Genomic DNA, 23,720 nt, shown 5'->3' with positions numbered 1-23,720 from the left:
CAGGTAGAACAACCAGCCCTAGAACTGGCAATGAAAATAGAAAAGTCAGTGGTTTCTGCCTTTTAGGATCAACTAAAAGGATCAAACAATCAAGAAACACAGATAGTCACAGACAGCACTTGGTAGAGCAGCCCTGAAGGCCTTAGAGGAGAGATTCAGATGCTATGATGTCTCTATACTTACAAAGGTCAGAATCATGGAAGCTATGATATTCCTTGTGACAAAAGAAGCAAAAGTTAGACTCTAAAGAAGCAGGATAGTACATCCTTGGGAGACTTGAAAGAACAGGTTAGGGATAGGTTGTCATGGAGAAAATCTTATGTAGTTGCTAAGAGTCAAAAATGACTTGATGGCTTACCATAAACGAGCCTTGGTTCCTTCATCCATGTAACAAACAACACAGAGAAGATTAAGAGTGCAGTTCTAAATACACTTACTACAAAGTAAACTCTATTTATTGAAATGTACTAATGGGTGAACATACAGTACGTGGGACTGTATTGTAGTCTATCTACAATACTGTGCATATTTACCTGCTGAACACAGTGAGACATTCTATCAACTGTACACTAAAAGAGGCAGATATTTTCCCCCCCACTTTTCTCTATTCAATAAACTCCAGTCTATATACTGGGACTTGAAAAAGATAAGCAGGTGGGGAGAGAAGGGGGCAGGTCAGGAGACAACAAATGTGGGATACTTTTTACATTGAGAAGAATCTTCCATCTGTTCTTGCCATATCCGATTACTAGACACAGTGGTTAGATTCTGAATTTTGATAGGATAAAAATTAAAATGCAAAACAAAGACGGCCTGTTAGTTCAGGTGTTTTGTGTTCTTATTATAGAATGTTCAAGGGGGGGGGGAAAATACAGAAGGAGAGCAAAAAGCACTTTCTTCATTTCCACATATTAATTGCTGTTTCCACACTTTTCCATCTTGGCTGTCATACTTTCTACACCGACAATTAGCACTTTGGAGGGAGTCTAAGTGGGAAATAATAGCCTTTAAGCTTCACTAATTTCCCCTTTGCAGTTGGCTGTTAATTTATTTACTTCTATAATTATGGCCCCATTACGCCAGAGTCAAGATTAAAGAACTTTCCCTGTGAAAAACAACAACAGCCCTACTTCAATTTGCTGCTCTTCTAACTCTGTCTTACCACACAGAGATTACCACTGCTTTCTTCTAAAAGGACTAATAACTTATTCTGACATGTGAAATTAGTGACACATCTATACTGGAGATCTGTAAATTGCACATTGGTGTTGTGCTAATGAATTGTGTTATGCTAGTTCTTTAAGCAAACTAGCACTTCTGCATATCAATGCTTGTTACTCTCTAAAAGTCTGCAATGGTGAGTCACCTCCACTGAAATTGTATAGGTCCTTTTTGGTAATAGTTATTCAGTTTGCGTCATAAGTTAATATTATTTGGCAGACTGCATTTCTGTTTTTATTCCAAAATTATTCTTGTGACTTGATATTTTTTAAAGCAATTTAATGTGTTATAAGAATTGTTCTATGAGGCAAGCCTTCAACTTATTTTAAGTTACACCACTATTTATTCAGTATTTTCAGCAATGGATTCTGGTCCTATGTAAGTTCTAGCTAAGTTTTATTGTTAAATTTAACAACAGAACAATAGAACAAGTTGATACAGTTCCACTGTGTGAACAGTTGTCTGTTTTTGCTCCTACTTGCTAACAGTGAAATGTAATAATGAAGATAATAATAATTGCTGGAAAACACATGGTTCTGGAGGACTCTTTTCTCCTTTCCCAAGGGGCCAAGGAATCCTCCAGTCTCAATTTCATATATTGATCTTTAAGCACCCCTACCATATGCTTATATATTAGCATAAAAGTATCCAATACAGGCGGTCCTTGAATTACAACCATTCTTTTAGTGACCATTTGAGAAATGAAAAGTGAAAAAAGTGACCTACAGCAAGTCCTCACATGACTGTTGCAACACCGCTATAGCAATAGCACTTAGACTTATATACCACTTCAAAGCAGTGGTCCTCAACTTTCCCGTCTCTGTGGACCGGTGGCAATGAGGGAGAGGGGATGGTTTCACATGTGCATACAATGCTTGTGCAAGTATAGCTTTGTGCATTCATCTGCCACTTGTGTGGCCCGGTTTCCAATGGGCTGTGGCATAGCACCGGGCAGTGGATCGGGGGTTTGGGATCCCTGTTTTAAAAGACTCTCTGGGGGTGTTATATATTGTCCCCAACAATCTGGGTCCTCATTTTACTGACCTCAGAAAGATGAAAGGCTGCGTCAACCTTGAGCCCCATCAGGATCAAACTCCAGGTTGTGGGCAGAGTTTGCCTGCAATACTGCACTGTAACTACTAAGCCACCAAGGCTCCCACAGTCACATGATCAAAATTTGAGCGTTTTGCAACTGGCATGTATTTATGAGCATATAAATAATAAATCCTGGGGTCATTTGATTTCCATTTGTGACCTCCTCAACTGGCTTCTGACAAGGCAATGGGGACACCAGATTCACTTAATGACCACATGATTCACAACAACTGCAGTGATTTGCTTAAAAATCATGGCAAAAAAGCTTGTAGAATCAGGTGCAAGTCATTTAACAACCACCCTGCTTAGCAATGGAAATTCTGGTGCCAGTCGTGGTTGTAAGTCAAGGACTACCTCTATATAAGATTATTGGACACTCGCATGCCAATATATTAAAATATGACATGTGATATTGTTTTAAGTCCAGTGGAACAATAAAAATAGTACGGTAGCTTTTCCAGCTGTGGAAGCATCCCAAAGATGTGTTAAAGCAAAACAGTGATAGAAATAAGCAGGTGTTTATCACTTTGCTTTATGTCCATAAAGTTGCGCAGTTACAGTCATTTATCTTTCGTTGTACTTTACAAACTAACCTATAGGAAAAATCTGTAGCCTTTGAACTGTTTTGATTCTGTAAAAGGCATACTGTGCTGGTGAAAAGCAGGATTACATTATAATGGATGGGGTGGGGTGGGGGAAGCCGGCACCAGTTTTACATTTCAAGAAAATATTCTATGTTACTATCCAATGAATGTAAATAATGTGACCTGGCTCAGAAGGAATGCTAAGCTACAAGGAGGTCTTTTTGTGTTTGACTTAATGTGAATTTCACCCATTATGATTTAGCATTATGTACAAGTAGGGTTTGCATATTTTCCTTCTGTCTGGAGGAGTTATAGCATAAATGGGGAATGACGTTTTATCATTTCATTATTAATTTTTCAGTCTTACCCTCTCAAAAAGGGAGTCATTAACAATGGTATTTGTAAGCTCTGGCTGGCTTATATTACAGAGGCCTGGCTATAACAATATCAACAGTGTAAGACTGTGGTATAGCATCCACTCAACGTTTGTTTTCCTATCTGAAAAGAAACAATTTTAAAAAAAAGTTAATTCAAGAAGTTTGAAATTTCTTGTGAAGCAGTAAATGTTACACTATGACTGTTCGTTTTTCCCCCATTGTTTTTGTTTTAAAAATAAAGAAACAAATTGCTTCCAGTGACTTATTTTCAGTTCTAATGGATGAAAAACACACCTCAGGAGCTATTTTCTGACTTAGTGAATATTTACCGAGCTTCCTGCCAGCCTATAAATGTACAAACATGAACTTGGTTACTCATTAGCTTTCTTGAGAAAGTAAAGCATAATAATCATGTAGAAAACTGGTTACGTATGTAGTTTTAACTGAATGTGGACAACAAAGGGATCTTTATAGATTAAAACTGTTTCTTCAGAACTGTCTAAGTTGATGTGAATTTTTATAGTGGCTAACTTGTTTACTGTAGTATCTCTCTCTCTCTCTGGGCAACAGCTTAGCAAGATTAAGGTCCATTGAATAAAAATATATGCATGCTTTTTAAGAAGACGTAGTTGTCCTAGGAAGTGGTTATGGATAACAGAAGCAGATTGATGTAATGCCATGCTTTCAGCAGCAGTTAATGGACTCTTCTCTCCAAGAAGGATTCGTGCTTCTGGAGTACTATGCAATTTAAAGGAGTGCAGATGGCACAATCCTTTCTGGTATGCTTAAAGATGATCTACCTTCTCTGTTTTATACTTTCTCCACTTGGGGCCTGTAAAAAGCTTAGTAAGTCTGCTATTCTGGAATAGACAGCATGATTAGCAAATTGTCCTCACATATTTTTAGCAGGAAAGATGTCACATATTTTTGGGTGTTGTTATTATAACTAATGTACCTTATAGTCTCTTATTTTTAAGGATGAATTGAATGAGTGGAGAAGTAACTGTTTACTTTAAACTCCCATCAGTGAGTATTATTCAATAGCACAGAAGGGGAGGGTTTAAAACAGAAAATATGAGGCAATATGCATGCATATATGACTGTCATAAACAATATAACTTAAAGGAATTTCAATACAGAAATGGATTGAGTGCTCCAAGTTTGGTAAAGTAAGAAGCCTTGACTGACAGAATGGGTGTGTGAATTCTTTTGTAAATTGTAATATTTGCATATGACTGAGGAACATTAATGGTGGCAGTTAGGGTACTTATGTTAGCCCCAATGAAAAGAAAAGAATACTGTACTATAAGGTTTTTATTCTCATCCAGGAAAACTTTGTATGTTATTTTCTTAACCTGACTTCAGTAGAATCAATCCAAATCCAATTTTTAAATGCTCTCTTGCATACATATTTTGTAGTTTTTTAGGTATAAGACTTTGATTGGTATTTATCTATTAAATCTAGAATCTTGAGAGTCTGGATGTGTAATATATGAATTCTTGTGCCTTTTTACTGCACAGGAATCCTCAAACTGGATGAAATGGAATCTTTTGTTTGGTAATATGTACAGTGGTTGGTATATAGTGATTGATATATGGGCATTTAGAGTCTTTATTCTTATTGGCAGAGTCTGTAGTAATTATTTGTTCACTGTAGTGCAAAGACAACTGAGTACTCATATACTGACATCTATGAAAACTACTTTGCTCTTTATTGTACAATTGAACTCTCCTATAGTGGAAGTAAGTAAGATGAGATGATTCTTAATTGCGGCCATATTTTTCAGGCCACTACTTGAAATATGGCTACATTTGCTAATACAATCTTGAACCTAGAATGAATTAGTTTGGCCATGGAAATCTGAATATGAAGTTGTATTAATTTATCTTAAGATATAAAAAGGTCCATATATGAAGATAAGGACCAAAGTTTCTATTACTTCAGCTCTAGACTAGAGGGCAGGGCTTTAGTTTGTAAGGCTGCCTTCTAGGATGGCTAAAGATAAAACATCAAAATGAGAGCATAAAGGCTTGTAGAATTTAGAAATCTAAAGTTGATCTAAACACAGAAACTGGCTGTTTTTAAAGCATTTGTTAATATTCCTAGTGAAATAAGAGTAAAAAAGCTGCTGTATTTGGTTTGATGCTCCATGTTTATCATCCTTGATCTGAACTCTGGCCTGGAGAGGAAAATCCATACTAACAGTTTAATTTCTATGTTCTTTACCTAAGAAGATGGTCTAATTGTTCAATTGAAGAGCCAAATCTTGTGACTGGAAGCTTATTGTACTTAATAGTAAAAGATAATAATCCAGGTTCTAGTCTTCACTTTGTTTTCAAAAGCTTCAGTGCAAAGTGTCAAGCTTAGGACAATCACGCAGGCTGCCTCAGACAATTACCTTATAAATTTAGACTGGACAGTTTGTCCTTTGATATTCTAAGAACATTTCTTAAGAATTTTTTTTGGAGAAGGGGTTACAAAGTTTATAATTTCAGTTTTTAAAAAAGTTAATTTCTAAAAACGTGTTCTCACTAAAAGTCCTGTTGCACTGAATGTTCTTTTTAATCCTGCTGAGATCTCCAATAGAATCAATATACTATACTATAATTTCTATTTTATCATTTATTAAATTGGGAGATGTTTTTTTTTATTTAAATCATCCACTATATAATTAATATCGAAATTACACCTTAGAGGAATAGGATGTAGCCTATTGATTAGAACAGTTGATAGAATAGCTGATTAACACTGACTGGATTTTCTATCTTATTCATTTATTTTATGATTCTTTCTATGTTGTTTTATTATAAAGGTGGAGTCAGATGGTGGCAAAATTGAATAAAATAAATAAATATCATGCTGCATTAAATTTCATTTTCAGACTGGCATTTACATAAAATTGTGAAAGTGAACAAGCGTTGATTGATGAAGAAGACCTTTAACTTCTGACATAGTATTTGCCAGGAACTGGAGTCAAAAGCCTGCTTAAAGTTTGCAAATACTGCAAATATAAAATTATTGGGACATGGCACACACTTCCATCAACATAGAAAACTAGGCTCCGATATGAAGTCAGCCTGTTTGTCTGATAAATGTTGTTCCTGGCCAGTTTTACAATGTCAACGTACATTTTTGGCATAGATTTTACCCATTATAATTAGGAAGCTTAGGAGTTGATCATTTGCTGGGAGAAATTTGTTATGTTACTTATAGATGAAAATAATAATAGCCCTAAATCAATATTTAGGAATTTCAGTTGACTCATCAATGTAAATAAACAATGAGTCAGTACTTGGGCCCTCCAAACAGCATGATTTTTGAACAAATAAAGAAGTATGCCATGCCCTCTTGGGACATTCCCCAGTTAAAGTTGATAGATGAATTTGGCTTATACCAAATTGCCTATGCCCTCATCATTCACCCATAGATAGCTCAGGTAAATAGGCCTCCTAAGAGGCTGCTGGGAAATGTCATTCATTACTAGGCAGCTCAGTGTTCAAAGGTTGTACAACAGATCTCCAGAAAATAGCTAAATATTTTGCTTTTCCCTTAGTTTTTCAGTTGCTGCCAAGCTTCTTTGGCAGTGTCTGTTTTTTGCTATTAGGAGGGGCTTCATTTCCCCCCCCTAGAGGTTTATTGTCAAGTAGGAAGTGTGAGGCAGATATCTATGATATGTAGCAAGTATGGCCTTCCTAGCTTGTATGGCTTCATGATGAAACCAGAGTTCAGAGTATATAAAATTAAAAGGCTGCTTCAAGGGAGATCTGTAGTGTATATTCCTAAGGGTCATGTTTAGCTTAAATTGTCATAATCTCTGAAAACATTTTTTCATTATTCGGCATAAAGAATCCGAGTCCATTGTGGCTACGGTAACCTTGGGAAGAAGCCCTTAGATCTGCATCTCATTAACCATCTTTTGCATCTATATTTCATAAAGATAAATCTACATGTAACATAGGTCTATGAGGAATTAACAAATCGAATGATGAGTCTCTGGTTCCAAACTCTGGTTCCGAACTAGGATCAAGTGATCATTATCTAGGCAACTATTGATGGTGGCTTTCTGGAGAAATAAAAGTGGTAGCTATTAAACCATGCTTCTTTTTTGTTTGTGCCCAATGTGCAATTTCTCCAAGATAATGATTATTAATGGAAGCATTTAAGATGTAAATAGTTAAGTTAGTGATGGTCTCTGAAAGGCAAAGCTAGAAAAATTGCAGTAACAGTAAGTGTTGTACTTGAAAGTACCCCTCCCACACACACCCTTTTGGGCTTAGTTTTTTAGTTTAATATATTGTACACATACAACCTATGAAAAGAACAGGTGGGGCCATCATTGTACTTGTTTTTGGACCATCAGTATCCAGTACTTTTGGTCAGTTGGTCATCATGGCCAGAAATAGACAAAAGGCTTCATTTTCATGTGGATACTCCGTGCAAAGGAGAGGAAATTCTAGTTGCGAAACAAATTGCGTATTAAAGTTTAATTATTCAAAACGTTTCTCAAGCAAATGAGAAGCAGGCTACTTATTACAAGCAGATTGAAGTGAAAACAGCTTGGAGCTCTTTCAGAGATCTGCTTGCAAATCCGCCTAGCCGTTAAGTGGACTTGGCTTTTGGCTGCAATCCTAAATCCCCTTTAAAGGCAGCAGGGGCCCTTTGCTCGTCCCGCCTGAAGGTCGGTCTCGGCGCTGGGAAAGGAAGGGCGATTTCTTTCTTCCTCTTTCCCTCCCTCGACACCAGTTGATTGGGCTCTTCTGCCAGAGTCGTGCAGCACAAGCGAGGGCAAAAAGATGCTCACCCAGAGAAGCAGGCGGGTTTCGGATGGCGAAATCCAGTTAGGAGGCGGCCGGTAACCAGCCGGGGGCGCTACAGCTGCGGGAAAAGGGCGGGCCGCTTTGCGCTCGCCGGGAGATCCCCGCAGGCTGGAAACGGAACTGAGACATGTCGGAGCGGCGTTGAGGAAGCTGCCTCGGCTTCGCGGCCCCGGGAGCGGAGTGGGCGGCTCAGGGCTACGACGGAGGAGCCAGCTGCGCTCGTTCCCGCAGGCCCCGCCGCCAAAGCAGCGGGAAGCGAACAGCCGCCGAAGTGGGCGGTGGCAGCAAAGGAAGTGGCGGCGGCGGCGGCAGGCTGGATCCCTCCCCGGGAAGATGAGGCAGAGGCCCGGGGAGCTGAGCGGGCTGAGGTGGGGCGCTTTCCTCACAGCCGCCAGGACAAGATGGCAGCGGCTGAGGAGGCGGCGGCAGCAGCAGCAGCAGCACCAGCACCAGAAGCAACAGCAGCCCGGGGTTGAGTCGGGCCTGGGAGGCGCCTCCTTGCAGTAGCTCTCCGGCCATGCCGGGGGCTGAGGCGGCGGCGGTGGTGGTGGTGGCGGCGGCTGCGGGGAGTCCAGAGCTGCCTGATCTGTGAAGGTAAGAGCCGGGGAAAGCGAGCGAGCGAGCGAGTCGGGCTGTTTTTTTTTTTTCTTCCCCGGGGGGGGGGCGGGAAGGGCGAAGCCTCGGGGGCTCATCCTACCCACCGCTGATCTTTGGGGTCGAAAGCGGTGGGTGTGGGAACGCGGCTGAGGCACTTCGCCCCCCCTGCCCTCAACTTCTAGCTCTTCCTGGGGGTTTTTTTGCTTTGCTCCTTTTCGGGGCCCAGCGCGCTCGACATGAAGCTGTCCCTGTAAAGAGGGGATTCGGTTCGAGCCGAGTCGGGGATCGGGCTTGGCGTTTCCCCAGAAAAGAGAGCAAAAACTGCCCTTAAGCCAGGTGGGTGTGGAAGGAAAGCCCTCCGCCAAAGGGCGAGCGCAGGAGGAGGATTTTTAGTTCCCCCCCCCCCCCGGAGACTTTGGTTGCTCGGCTCTTAATCGCCGCTGGGGTTTACAGCTTAGGAAAGAGGTTAGAGCACGGACCCCGGGTCCCAACTAAACTCCCGTGCCTCGATCCTGGGAAGAAGAGGGGCTTCGCGACGATACTTTTCAAAACTTTGCCTTGGCGGCGTTTAGTTGCAAATTTCCCGTTCTTCCCCGATAGCATCGATTGTCTGAACGAGGATGCCTCTTTTTGTCACGTGTGGGCAAAAGACTATTAAAAATCTCCCTCCCCCCCCTTTTTTTTAAAAAAAAAAAACAACAACATTATTTACAGAGAGTGTAAAGCAGGGGTAAGTCAACCTTGGCTCTTTTATGACTCGTGGACTTCAACTCCCAGAATTCCTGAGCCAGCTTAAGCTGGCTCAGGAATTCTGGGAGTTGAAGTCCACGAGTCATAAAAGAGCCAAGGTTGACTAAAGTATAAACGAGCTTTCTTGGCGCCGGCGTTATCTAAGAGCACCTAGTTGACTATTATAAATAGTTCAAGCTCGTTTCTCGTTTTGCTTCCGTTCTCACTTTCGGTGCAGGTTTTTTTTTTTTCCCCTCCTTTTTAATTTGGGAACTAGAAATTTCCCTTTCGTGCGTGCGCCCGTCTCTGCCCCCCCCCCCGCACCCTGCTCCCCCTTTTCGTGCCGTTTCGCTCGCTTCGTTTTTTACACTGGCCAAACCAGGCTTCAAATCGTTAGGATCGCTGCGTATGAAAGGAGAAATGTGACACGACTGCTCCTCTGGCAACTTGTTAGAGCAGCAGGAAGGCGTGGTCGCCGTCTCCTCTTGTTACGAGGGGATTACTCTGGCCTCGCTTCGGGACTCGGAGGTAACTAGCAACAATGGTTTGGGGAAAGTAATGGCTATTTTCATGCCGGGGGAACAGCCTCACTCAGGAATGGTATGTGGAGTGCTGTAATCACCTCAGAATGGCAATCGTTCAAAAGCTAGGTTGGGCTTTAGAGTCGGTGTTAAAATTTAATATTGCCTTGGACCTTCCTAGGTCTCTTTTCAATGTTGAATTTAGAGATTGCGTTTTCCTTTATAAATCTTTTTTCACAAAGCTAGTTGGGTTTTAGAGTCGGTGTTAAAATTTAATATTACCTTGGACCTTCATATAGGGGTCTTTTTCAATGTTGAATTTAGAGACTGCGTTTTCCTTCGTAAATCTTTTTTCACAAAGCTAGTTGGGTTTTAGAGTCGGTGTTAAAATTTAATATTACCTTGGACCTTCATATAGGGGTCTTTTTCAATGTTGAATTTAGAGACTGCGTTTTCCTTTGTAAATCTTTTTTCACAAAGCTAGTTGGGTTTTAGAGTCGGTGTTAAAATTTAATATTACCTTGGACCTTCATATAGGGGTCTTTTTCAATGTTGAATTTAGAGACTGCGTTTTCCTTCGTAAATCTTTTTTCGCCGTAACTAAACAAAAACCCGGTGAGAATGGTTTAATATTTGGAGTTGTAGGCTTTATTGTAATAAAGTTTGTTATACTAGTTGGCTGCAAACATCAAGTCTTATTGGTGTTGTGTTTTTATTTTTAGTCATTTTTTTATTAAGCAAGTGTTTATTTTTTATGATGGTCTGTGTCAAAAAGGGCTTGTAATAAAGCAACTTTATTTTAAAGCAGTTGCTATCCCAACCGATGACTTGTAACGTATTTAGGAAGAGTATTATACTGAGGTAATGAAAGTTATTTTTCATCTAAAGATATACTTATCTGAATTTAATTGAGATGGGGTTTTTTGTGTGTGTGTATTATATATTCTAAACACTGAATTCTCTTGGCCAGCAGTATTGGTGTCTTATTCGCATGTGCCTTGTGAAACCAGATACTTGGATATGCATGTAGCTAATTTTGTAAATGCACTTATATTAAGCCATGACTACGCACTAAGTGCTGTATAAAGGGTACTTGAAATCATTGGCTCTTTGTTTGGTGGCATTAACATCATATTTATTTTTAAAAAACAACAAAGGATAGTAATCTTAGCTGTCTTATTTGGGGTTTTTTTCCCTTTTATTGGCTTTTTATATGAATTAGGTAGTCTGTTGGAATGCTGTATTTGAAAGTTAAATTAAATCTTACTCTTTTTATATTCTCACCTTAGAAGGCAATTTACAAAACTCTTGCTCAGCTTCCTCCATGTATGGCAACTAGGAAATTGAATATAATTACAGTTAATACAATTCACTAGCTCTAAAGGTTGCTATGGTGGTTTTTGTATCATGTACAGGTTAATGCTAAATTTAAAAACTTGGAGATATTTTACAATTGAACAGTATTAAAGAAAAATTAAGCTATGATATCACTATAGAATTGCTAAGAGGCTAATTTTAATAAATGTGTCATCAAGAACATAGATTAAGTAGCATGTAATCAGGTCAGGGCTTTATTTATTCATTCACTCATTTTGCTGCCCATTCCTGAAGGCTCTGAGTGGCTAATAAAGTCAACTTATAGAAAAATGAAAATAATGATTCAACCTTTCCAAATGCATAAAAAAATAAAAAGGGCAAAAAATAAAACAAACACAAACACCATGTGACTGTGAACCCCCACCTTCAATTACAACAACACCTCCTCTTATGCAAGACAGAACAGGTAGGCCTTCACAATTTTCCTAAAGCCCAAGCAGAATGCTGTGAAGAATTGATTTGTGAAGTAGTTTGATTCTTTAATAAAAAAAATTTATGGGAGAAAATATTCCATTGGTTATTTATTAAACTTTTATCTTTAATATAATAAAGTTTTGTAATATAAGTATATATGCATTTGTACATAATCTATATTGTAGATAAGAAATATAGCTTTTGTGTTAAATCAGTCATTTTAATTATGGCTTGTTTAAGTCAAGCAAGTGGTCCACATGTTGCATTAAACTATACAGTACAAACTAAAAGGCAAGATCCACAGAAAAGGTCAAAGCAGACAGTCTACATTATGGCTGTTAGAAACCAGTTATAATCTGGCATGAATAGTTATTTTAGGATAATTAATTTATCAGAAGTCCCATTGAGTTTAATGGATCTTATTTCCAAGTAATGGGTAATTAATTAAATGCAACTAGTTTTTATTTTTAGTTTATCAAGGTAAGGATTTTTTTTCTAGAGAAAAACACATATTTTTACTACTTTAAAGACTTTATGTCATGAAATATATCCTCTAATACATTGATAGCAATTGACATGAAACAGCAATGTTCATGTAAGCAAGGAAAGTCTGAAGCATTCATGTACATCAATATTTTTCAAAGGCTGTTAGCATACACAAAAGTAGAGATTACAACATGTTTACATGGTGACCATTTTGGCACAAAATATATAGATAGTAGCATGGATTTTAGGATAACTAAGTTAAATAGTATTTTATTTTACACTATGACTTGCATTTTAAAAAAAATACACAAGTATTTAAAACCATGCAATCATTCACTTTCAATTTTTGACATTCCAATTGTCTAGTGATGAAAATCACATGTGTTGTGGAAAAGCTTATATCTATATATAGCAATAGCAAGAAAAAAGTTTGTCTTTATACCAGAACGAGGTTATGTATCTGATGAAATTATCAGCATATTAGAGAAGTAAAGACTGACAGTTAGAGAGGTAAAATACAATTATTGCATGCATCTTTCCTTTGTGATTTCTTAAAAACCAAGTAGTCTGAAGAAAAAGGATGAAAGGTTGTGTAATCCATTACTTATAATGAAAATTCCCTTTTCTTAGTGGCCCTTTCATGAGTTAGGTTCAACTTTGTAATTTAGGGACCTCTCATCCAGTGGTGGGATTCAGATCTGTGAACAACCGGTTCTCTGTGTGGATGCCGCTTCCGGAAGTCCATTCTAGGCCTGGACAACAAAAAATTAGCTACCAGTTCTGCTGAAGTGGTGCGAACCGGCTGAATCCCACCACTGCTCTCATCCTTGTGCTTTCACAAAGAACTTCCTTTCTCAAAAATGTAGTTGTTGACCAAAGGCTCTAAGTTACCTATATTATCTAATCTTTCACATCCAGGACATTACAGTCTGCTAAGATACTTATTACTTATTAAATATTTGCAAATCAAGAGGGGGTCAAGCTATTCTCCAAAGCATCTGAAAGCAGGAAGCAGTGGATGGAAACTAATTAAGGAGAGAACCAATCTAGAACTATGGAGAAATTTCCTGACAAGTTAGAACAATTAATCAATGGAACAACTTGTCTCCAGAGGTTGTGAGAGCTCCAACACTGGAAGTTTTTAAGAAGAGATTCGACGACCATTTGTCTGAAATGGTATAGAGTTTCCTGCTTGAGCAAGGGGTTGGACTAGAAGACCTCCAAGATCCTTTCCAACTCTGTTATTCTATTAAATCAACATTGTAAACAAGATAGTCAAATGTATTAGCCTGCTGACCAGCCCATGTATATACAGTAGAATTCCTTATTTATGCCTTGTTAAAGACATATTACATTCCCATAACCATGGGTTTATCTGTCAGGATGGCCAAAACAGTTATTTGCCAGAAATTAGTTTATTATCATTTTTATCCTACTTTTATTACTTTTATAAGGCAGCAAACCTATGCAATACTTCCTCCTGCTATTTTTCCCACAACAACCCTCTGAGGTGGGTTGGCGGGGAGAGAGTGACTGACCCAAAGTCACCCAGCTGCCTTTCATGCCTTACTTAGAAAAGTATTGACTTTGGCTTAGTGTGTTCTATGGATTCAACCAATAACTATATTACAAAAACCAATACAGAGTGTATATTCATGCTATAGTCATTATGCTTGTTCTATGTTGATTTTAAAAAATAAATAAATGTGCATTTTTTTTCTTCTGCAATGTGGATATTTACCTCCTAAGGTAAAGATGATCCCTGATATTAGGAGATAATCTAGGCAGTTCTGTTTAAGCTTTTGCATCTTAACTTATGGATATTGCTGCTTGTACTGGCTGTATTTATTAATTTTTAATAGAAAAGAATAGAGCTGGAAGAGATCTTGGAGGTCTTCTAGTCCAGCCCCCTGCTCAAGCAGGAGGACCTATACCATCTCAGACAAGTGACTGTCTAGCTCTTCTTAAAACTCTCCAGTGATGGAGTGTCCACGATTTCTGGAGACAAGCTATTCCACTGGTTAATTGTCCTCACTGTCAGGAATTTTCTCCTTAATTCCAGGTTTTATTCTTTTATTGTAATAGTTTTATTTTTTTAATTACTGCAAACTATCCGGAGTAGTAGGATTGGATCAGTTTAGAAATCATGTTAAATTTTTAAAAATCCTTTCCCCAAGTATTGTTATTATTCTTCAAGTAATAGTTGGGCATTGTGATTCTGGCTGATGTAATTTAAAATAACATTAACTCATTATGCTCAAGCATCACATGTTTAGCTTAGTTTTATAAATACTTGATTTTAGAACTTGGGGATAATTTGTAGATTGGATTTTAGAATTATTTTTTATTTTAAAATACAGTTAACATTTTCTATGACAATTATGCAATTTGTTTTTTGATTTTATAGATTCCATATTTAAAGAGTATTGTGTTAAAAGCATGAATTTATATTTTTTGGAATGAAATAAGGTATTTTGGTTGACAATAGTTTGGATAATTGTAATTGTATATTTTTTCCACAATCCAAATAGATTATAAAACCAGCTGCAGTAAGAGAGTCTGAACATGAAATATTTCCTATCTTTGTATTAGAATTAATATAGTAGGAGTATTACAGGCAAATGTACAAGCTTTTTAGTTTAGTTATTGAGCTTCTGGAAAATTGCAGTGATTGGTAGCCCTTTACTGTCATGTCTGCCAAACTGAAATAAGGTTTGTGTCCTCATCATAATGAAAATTGCCAAATCAATTTTTAGTACAAAGCTGTCAAAATGCTTAAGACTGAGTTGTTTGTGGAAGGGAAAATATATCTTTGAGACCCTGTCATATCAGCATTGAGTCAATAAGTAGTTAATGGAAGAAACCTCTTTATTGTGGCTTGACAGCATTGTATCAGTGTGTTGCAGTGAAAACAGGCCTTTTGACGAAGGATCACATGTCCCACTGTAAATATCACATGTGTTTCGGTGCTTTTACATCGTGCTGCAGTTAATATAGGATTATAACTTGGCTGTGTTGTGTTGTTTTACCTGATCATCTTGATTTGTCTCTCCATCTTCAGAAGCACTGTAAAATGCTGTCCTAATAGTAACAGTTTTTTCTGATTGTTTAACCTACGTAATATATGCCTTTGGGCAAGATAAAGTGGGAAAAAAATAGGCAGATGTTTTCAACTGCTAGAAGTGTAGGTTCTGTGCCAAAGATGCAAATACAAAAGTTGTAATATGTTTCAAAGAACTCAAATATCTAATAGAAGAATGGCTAAACGTTTTAAAAAGTAATTTTAAAAATTGGGTAATCCCGGAAGATTAGTATCTGATCCAATTTGATTTGATCCTGAATATATGCTTTAACCAGTTGTATTATTAGTAGAATGTTATGCTTATGGCACAGTAGTTTAGACATGCCTATTCTAGTTTGTTTATTTTCATAAATCTACAACAGACATCTATGTAAATACCTTCCTTCTGATTGCTGGCTTGCCCAATGTAGTAGACATTTTTGTGTATTGGTATATGAGTTGGTGACATGTTCTTCTGCATGAATTGGTTGGAATGTATGTGCTTTAGCATGCCTTGAATCTCTTTCCCTGAAGCAAAAGTGGAGGCATGAATAGCACGCCTAGACTAGAGTTGTTTCTGAAGAATCTTGTTTTTCTTTCTCACCTGTAGAAAAAAAAAAGTTAACAAGCTACATCTTTTGCTTTGCTCCAAATATGTCTTTTTAACCGATTAAGACAGAATAGGCGACCGTTAAGGAGTTGGGAGCAGCAACTCTAACGTTCTTGTGGGGGAGGGAAGAAGAATGGCTGGGATTATAGGGATGATGTCATAAAGTGGAAGAAAGACAGCCCAGTTTTAAGAGATGTTTGAATGTTGGCTTAAGTTATCTTTTACTTTGCTTATGCACATTTTAAAAAATGAAGACTTGCATACAGTTTTTCCATTGATTTTAAAGTGAAAATCAGAAATTACACCACCATTTGGTAATTTCAGTGACACATTAATGAGGTTTTCAGGATATTGCAGCAGAAAAAGTGAGGTGGGACCATGTCTGAATCATTCCTGGATTAGGTTTATTTAAGAAAGCTTGGTTCCGAATTTATTTTAAGAGCCTGATAACAGCTCTTATCTACAAACCGTTAAAAAGTCTCTCCCTGAATCTGCTGAGGATGCAATAAGCTAATGCTGGTTTGGTTATTTTGTAGACAAGCCTTTGCTGTGTTTAAGCATAGGCATACATATACCAGAACACGGATCCCTGTTTTGCTTTGTTTCTCAAAACCCTTCTCTGGATTGGAGAATTCTATAAAAGCCAAACTAAGCATTATACAAGAGGCATATCTAACAGTATCCTGACAATACATAGACAACAGATGACACATTGCCATTGGAAATTTAAAAAAAAATTGCAGGAGGACTGTTGAACTCTTTTTTCTTCAGTTATTTTTCCATTTAGAATTGTTCCTCCAAGTTCTCTTTATTGTGTAAACAGTGGGGAAATATCAAACAGAAGACACAGAGGGAAAAGAGTTAAGCAACTTCTCAACTTACACTATTTTCCTGCTTCTGCTGCTGGTCTTTTGTGACTGTTTTTCTTTTAATTCCATCTGGGCACACACGTACTCAGCTCCCATGTAATATCTACTTAGGCCTTGGTAAGGGAGGAGAAAAAAGGTGCCTGGAAACAAAAACATAGCAACCTACTTGTAGTACAGCCAATGTAGGTGGGATTTTTATTGAAAGTTGCCATGGCTACACTTACATCAACATGGGTGGATCTATAGCCATGATGTTATGGCCTTGGCCTTTGCTGTCTAGGAACACTGCTGTGTCTGTTCTCCAGATTGCTGCCCTTTCCCCTCCCATTTGAGACAGTGGATGGGCATAGGATTGGTCTACTTTCCCAGTGGGTAAGATTTGATATTAAGAGGAGGAAAACCTAACATTGGGTCATCCCGCTAGTTTTTTGAGGATGGCTTTTCTAATGTTAAAAGGAGACAAACTAAAATGGGTATTGATGAAGATTAGATAATATTGAACAGGTCCACACACCAAATTAGAGCTGTTCTCATTTTATTCCCTTCCATTTGCTTCTACAGTATATATTTCCTCTCATTGCTCATAATTTGGTGGAAGAGATTAAAGGAAAATAAAACCCTCTCTTAGGAAAAAAAAACAGAAAGAGGCAAATATCTCTCTGTCAGTGCTTGCATCTCTTGCTGTCAGTTTTTAAGCTAGCAGAATATGCAGCATTTGGAATGCTCTGAATGAAAATGCATCTATTGAAATGTACTACAATATACAGTTTCACTAGATCCCTACATGCACTAAAATCACAGCTATATGGCAATGGGGATCTGTTTTTAAGAGTAGAAAGATTGCCTGTGTGATGACAAGGGAATTGAACCCTCTGGTTCCTGTTCTTCTCCTCCTTGCAACTTCTTGCAAACTACACAGATTTCTCCCAATTTAAGTTTATCTGTATCTGAATTTGGCTGTGGAGCATTCTTTAGCTGTTGGTATATTCTATTGCCACTACGCACTTTTCTTCTGACCTCCCATTGCCTTAATAAGTGATTGAGGTAGTCTGGATTTAAACTTGGACATGCTGTCATCATGCATAGTTTCAATTTGTGTATCAGTTTTGCTTGGTTTCAATTGCAGCATGTCAAAAACTTGCAGACCAGAGAATATGTATTTGAATTTGACTGGAAGAAAGAAATGTAAAATAACAATTCTTAGGCAAAGATATTTGAGTATAAAAATATGTGGTCTCTAAGGTAACCTTATGCAGAGGCAGGCTATTTATTTATTTAGATCTCTCTTGTTGACTCAAATAGCAGTAGCCCTCCACTATTTCAAACAAAAACTATTCTTCCCTAGCTCTTTAGTTTGAGCTTTTGAGATACTTTACCCATTTATACATCACTCAAAGTTGTACAACAAGTGGGCAGCATATACATTTAATAAATAAAAATAAATATGCCTTGATTTAAAAGAGATTAAAATCATTCTCTGTGTGCTCTTTCACTGGATATCTATAAATATACTCCTAAGAAACATAGGCCTATTCCATTCCAAACACAAATTTGAATTGTCCTATGTAATATGAGGGTTTTTTTCATAATAAAAGTGAAATGTGTATTATGTAATGGCTTTTTTGTTACTTTTGAGAGTCATCTGCCTTATAAATTGAGATCTGCTAAACCAACTTGCTACCTAGGGCAGGAATCCTAATATCATTCCAGACCAACTTTTGCTTGAAAATTTCCAGTGATGGAAAATCCACAGTGACAAGAGATACAGTGTTCTAATGTTTAAAACAGTGGTACAGAAATTGGTTAATTATCCCCAAGGGAATAATTTGGACATATCCTGGGGATAATGGAGCAATTTGTAATTGTTTGTGAGTGAAGGATCCAGTTTGGGGCTGCTGCTGTCAAAATTTTTGTGTAAAACAAAAGTGTTTTTTATGGGGGAAGGGACATTATTTGAGATGGAGAAAAGAAGAAATTGGGTGAAATAGTATAAGAACCTTAATACTGTAGCTCTCTTGGTCAGGAAAATTGTTCCTTATTTCATTTTTTAATTTCTCTCTGTAAAGCTTCTACCCATTAGTACTTGTCTTAACTGTGGTAATATTTTATTTTTGACTTACTTATTTATACAACAGCTGAAAAAGTATTACTGTCCACAATCACCATCCATAACCTGGAAACAGGCAAACCTGGGCCCGGAATCACATCTTTAGAAATTTGTGAAAGGCCAGCAGGGTCAGGGCCATTCTCTAGAGCAGACATGTCAAACTCGTGACATCATGTGATGTCGTGCAACGTCTCGGAACTGTTTTGCCATTGCCAGCAATGGGGTGGGTGCAACTTCTGCGTGACGTGTCCGGCCCATGGGCTGGCAGTTTGACACTCCTGCTCTAGAGGGAGAATGTTTTATAGGATGGGCACTATGGCAGAAAAGACACACCTCTTGAGCCCTGTCAGTTGGCATTCTTTAACTAGCAGGACCCAAAGCATGCCCATCCTGCCTGACCACTACTGACTGATGCTTAATCTGAGGTCTACTACCTGGCTTCTACCTGCACATCTGTTTCCCCCCCCCTAAACTACAAACCCTACATTGCTTATCACTGAACTGTATTTGTTGGATAAGGCCCAATGTTCAAGTCTGTCTGTTGTTTTGAATTTTGAACCTGTCTTCTGAAGTGTTACAATTCCCATCTCCTCCAGCATTTGGTTGTTTGCAAATTTGATGAACATTCCTTCTATCCCCCTCATCTAAGCCACTGTGAAAGTGGGAAAGAGCACTGGACAGACCCCTGAGGTAACCCAGCACATGGCTTCCTCCATGTTGACACAAACTCATTAAGGACTGAGTATTAGCTAAACTTGCTCAACCATCTACAAATTTATCTGGAAGTGCAACCACATATATAATTTTGTTCCATTTTATCAAGAAAGATATTGTCAACCTCATTAAACAACTTACTGAGATACACCGGTTCCTTAGTTGCTTTGTTAAAAAGAAAAGAAAAGATGTGTCTGGCACAACTGTTCCTATCAAATTCATCCTGGCTTCTAGTAATCTAGTTTTCCTTTCTGAGTCGTTCAAACGGACTGCTTATTGATCTTTTCTAGAATTCCCCTATGTACTGATGACAGGATAACTGGTCTTGTTTTTTTTCTCCTGGTTTTAAAGACTGAAGAAAAAAACGTTAGCTCTTCGTCAGTAGTTCTCAAAATTTTGGACAAAGTTTTTGAAATCACGTCTGCCAGGCCCTTTAGCACTCTGGGATATAATCCATCTGGGCCCACTTGAGCAAATGTATTCAAGGCAGATAGGAGATCGCATACCAGGTCTTTACCTCTCTTAATCTGCATTTCTTTTCTACACCTCCTCTCCCCCCATAGTATTGTTTTGACAGACTAGATCAGTATTTCTCAACCTTGACAATTTTAAGGCATGTGGACTTCAACTCCCAGAATTCCACAGCCAGCATTGCTGGCTGTGGAATTCTGGGAGTTGAAGTCCACATGCCTTAAAATTGTCAAGGTTGAGAAACACTGGACTAGATCATTTCCCCCCCCCCCCCCCCCAGTTATTGGCTTTACTTAATTTACATGGCCAGTTTTCCCTTTGTGAAAAGACATGCAAAGTAGAAGTTAAGCAGCTTAGCCTCTTTCTTGTTGCCTGACAGCAACTGATCACCTTCTCTAATCAGTGACCTGACTGCTTCCTCTTTCTCTCCTTCTGCATATACCCAAAGGACCTTTATTTGTTACATTAGCATTCATTTCTAGCCTCTGAAGATTTTGATTTTTTGTTTTTCTGGTGCCATCCTTAGAGATTCAGAGTATTCTCTGATACTGGTATTTTTTTTTTCTGTTTTCATTTCTTAAGCTGGTTCTTTTTCTTTTGCAGCTTATCAGCTTATTTTCTACAGGTTATCTGTAGTCTTAATATTTTCATTGGATGCCTCCCATTTTATTTTCTGTATTTTTTGTGTTCAGGCTTTAAGTACAGTATCTCATTTTTCAGAATTTCCCATTTTTCCTAAACATTTTTCCCCTATACCTTTCAGGTGCTTTCTGCAAGGTACTGTGTTATAATATTGGCTGCTGTAATTAAAAGAATTGGAAATGCCAGGATTGTTTTAAAAAGATCTTAAGTCAAATGGTTGGTATAGTAATTGCCTTCTGTGTGTACAGTATATCATATGTCTGAATTTAAAATACTTAATATAGTTTTTCAAAAACTCCACAACATTTTATAAAGTTAAAAATAAATTTGACTTTGCAAAACAAGGGGGGGGGGAAATGACAGATGTAGAAAACGAATTATAGTGTGGAGAAATGGAAGATTTTGTAGGGTTATGCAATGAAGTTAATTACAAAAGGAAGTATTTCTTCCTACATCACATAATTAGCTTATGTAATTTGTTATGCTAGGCCTTTGCTATATGAATTTAACAGAGATTAAGTTTCACAACGTCATGGAAGATGTGATTTAGAAAAGTAATGAACTAGGAAAATGCTTTTAAAAGCTTTTTTTGAGTTCCCTCCATTTTTTCTCTCCCAATTATTTACATCTCTAGCTAGATTTATTGTCTGTAATAGCTTTATACAATAGCTGTTATATTTAATATACTTTCAAATATTAATTTCTGTAGATGTTATACTATCTTTTAGAAGTAAAAAAAGTTAACTAGAAAGAAGACTAGCACATTAGGCAGCCCCTAAATAGTCACTCAAGATCATGTTGTAAAAATATACAATTTTTCACTGTGATTTTCACTGTGCTTTAATGAAAGTAATAATGAAAATAAAATCTGCTAGGCTTATCATTTCTCTATTTTGTATTCCTAGAACTCCCAAAGACACCTCTGGAAAGGTGCATTTTAGTTCCTTCCAAACCAAGGATGGGTCTCAAAGGACGTGTCCCCCCCAATGTTGCTCACCCTTTGATCTTTAGAATATAAGAAAAGCTCTATTACGTTGCCTCTAGGACGGTGCAAGAAAAAACTATGCTCCCTACAGTATATATGTTAAACAGCAGCTTGTATCAAACTTCAAATATTTTATTTATCTTGCCTTGACTATCTGTACTCTGTTATGTTTGTATTGTGTGGCAAATAAATATGGATGATGGGTGCTGGGTATTTTGTGTACCTGAAAAATTTGTTGCAGCAATTCCATTTTTGAGTAGTGCATGTATGGTTTATGCTCACTTTAAAACAACTATATATTAAAGATACCAAGATTGGGAAAACAGTATTCTTGGGATTCCCCCCCCCCCAATAATGATTTAAAGGCTAAAAGAGGCAAAAGTTATGATTTTCTTCCTATTATTCTTTTCCTAAAACATTCAAACACATCCCTCCAATTTTTAATATTTTAATTCTTTGGTCCATCACATTGCTACTCAAATTGAAGTGTTTATTGTTGAACGTGACTAGCAAAAAGATACTAAGCTTCAGTCAGCTTATAAATATCAGTAGTGAAGCAACACTACTTTAGTAATTTTGCCTAAATTGCATTAGTTCAGAACCGCGTTATGTCTCAAGTGGTTATAATCAACTATTATTTTTGGAAGAAGAGAAAACACATTAACCTTTAAGGAAAATAATGTAATATATTATGAGTGGGAATCAGTTGGCAGTAGCCAAATTAATGCCACCAGATTGTTCTGTTTAAAGGGAAAAAAACAATCTTGGGTAACCTCTGTCATGTGCTTGGAGCTCATATCTAAGGTAAAGTAACCACAAAAAGAATAAAACTGTTGTAAATTAGTGTGTAAATGCATAAATTTGCAGTGGCGATTTAATATGCAGATAAATAATACTAGTTAAACACTGTGGTTTTGGCTTTTTAGAAGCTTGGGGAATTAAAAAGAAGCAAGATTAATTTTTGCTTGATGGCCTAGAATATTGTTTTGAGTAATTGATTTTGGTATGTTGTATAAATCTAGCCATTGAATAAACTCTGGTTTACAGTACTCTAAACCTAGCCAACAGCATTATGGTTAATCTATTTATACAGATAGTTTATATGTATCTACCACTAGATAGAAACCAACAAAACACTTTCTCAAGTACAATCCAAATGATAGGACAGTGTTTTTTAATTATAGTTTGCTAGGATGAAGGAGTAGACTTCCACAGTAGCCATGCAGCCTTGAAAACAAACATGACTTCTTAATGAGTTGCAATAGTATTGGGTTTACCATTCCATATTACTTTGAAGCCCATCTTTCATATCACATTCAAAATATTTCACAGCCCTCAAAGCAGTGTTTAAATCATATTCAGAAGGTTGAAGGTTCACATGGTAAACTATTGAACTAAAAGTAATGGCTCCAGCATCATAACTTTAATTTAAATAGGGATATTTTAGTGAATGAAACAAGAAAATAATCTTTGAAATGAGCTCTTTTGTTCCCTGTATTTATTTCTCCACATAATCATCACCATTCAATTTTTTTGCCAAGGATGGGCAAATTTCTTACAGTTGTCATGAAAGAACTCCATCCTTTGTCTCTTCATTCAGGTCTTGACAGTCTTCTCCACCTCTTCCTTTGAGCCAGAGATGTCCACAAAGGTATTCCTTCAGGTTGGGGAAAAAGTAAAAGTCACATGGCATCATGTCTGGACTGCATGGCGGATGGAATAAGATGGTGCGATCCACATTCATAATTGCATCTTGGGAAGCTTATGAGATGTGAACTTAGCATTCTCATGTTGCAGCAACAATTCATTCTTGTGCTTCTGAATTCTGCTTAATTGCTTCAAAGTGACATAGGTGGAAAAGATATCAGGACATGGTTGAACAGGTAAAGTGTAGAGTTCTTTTGTGATGACTTTAAGACACTTAATTCATTTTTGATAGAATGTGTGTTGGTAGCAAATGGTGGTGATTATACAGAGAAGTAAATATAGGGAACGGGGGATGCTCATTTCAAGGATTATTTTCCTGTTTCATTTATTAAACT

The 23,720-nt window shown here is 37.5% G+C and overlaps 1 protein-coding gene across 1 annotated transcript in view; it reads left to right on the top strand.

Annotated features, from left to right (window-relative positions):
- Positions 1-9,959: 9,959 nt before the first annotated feature.
- The window catches only part of HIPK3 (homeodomain interacting protein kinase 3), a 61,358-nt gene continuing 47,597 nt past the window's right edge, over positions 9,960-23,720 (top strand). Inside the window, exon 1 of the mRNA XM_015831515.2 lies at positions 9,960-10,021. The gene's annotated coding sequence lies outside the window, so the exon portion shown is untranslated. The remainder of the gene's footprint in view (positions 10,022-23,720) is intronic.

Source organism: Protobothrops mucrosquamatus, unplaced genomic scaffold (assembly GCF_001527695.2).
Source record: "Protobothrops mucrosquamatus isolate PMUCROS unplaced genomic scaffold, P.Mucros_1.0 scaffold_19, whole genome shotgun sequence".
NCBI classification, from domain to species: Eukaryota; Metazoa; Chordata; class Lepidosauria; order Squamata; family Viperidae; genus Protobothrops; species Protobothrops mucrosquamatus.
Note: the sequence above shows the minus strand (reverse complement) of the source record. Positions and strands in the feature narration are given on the sequence as shown.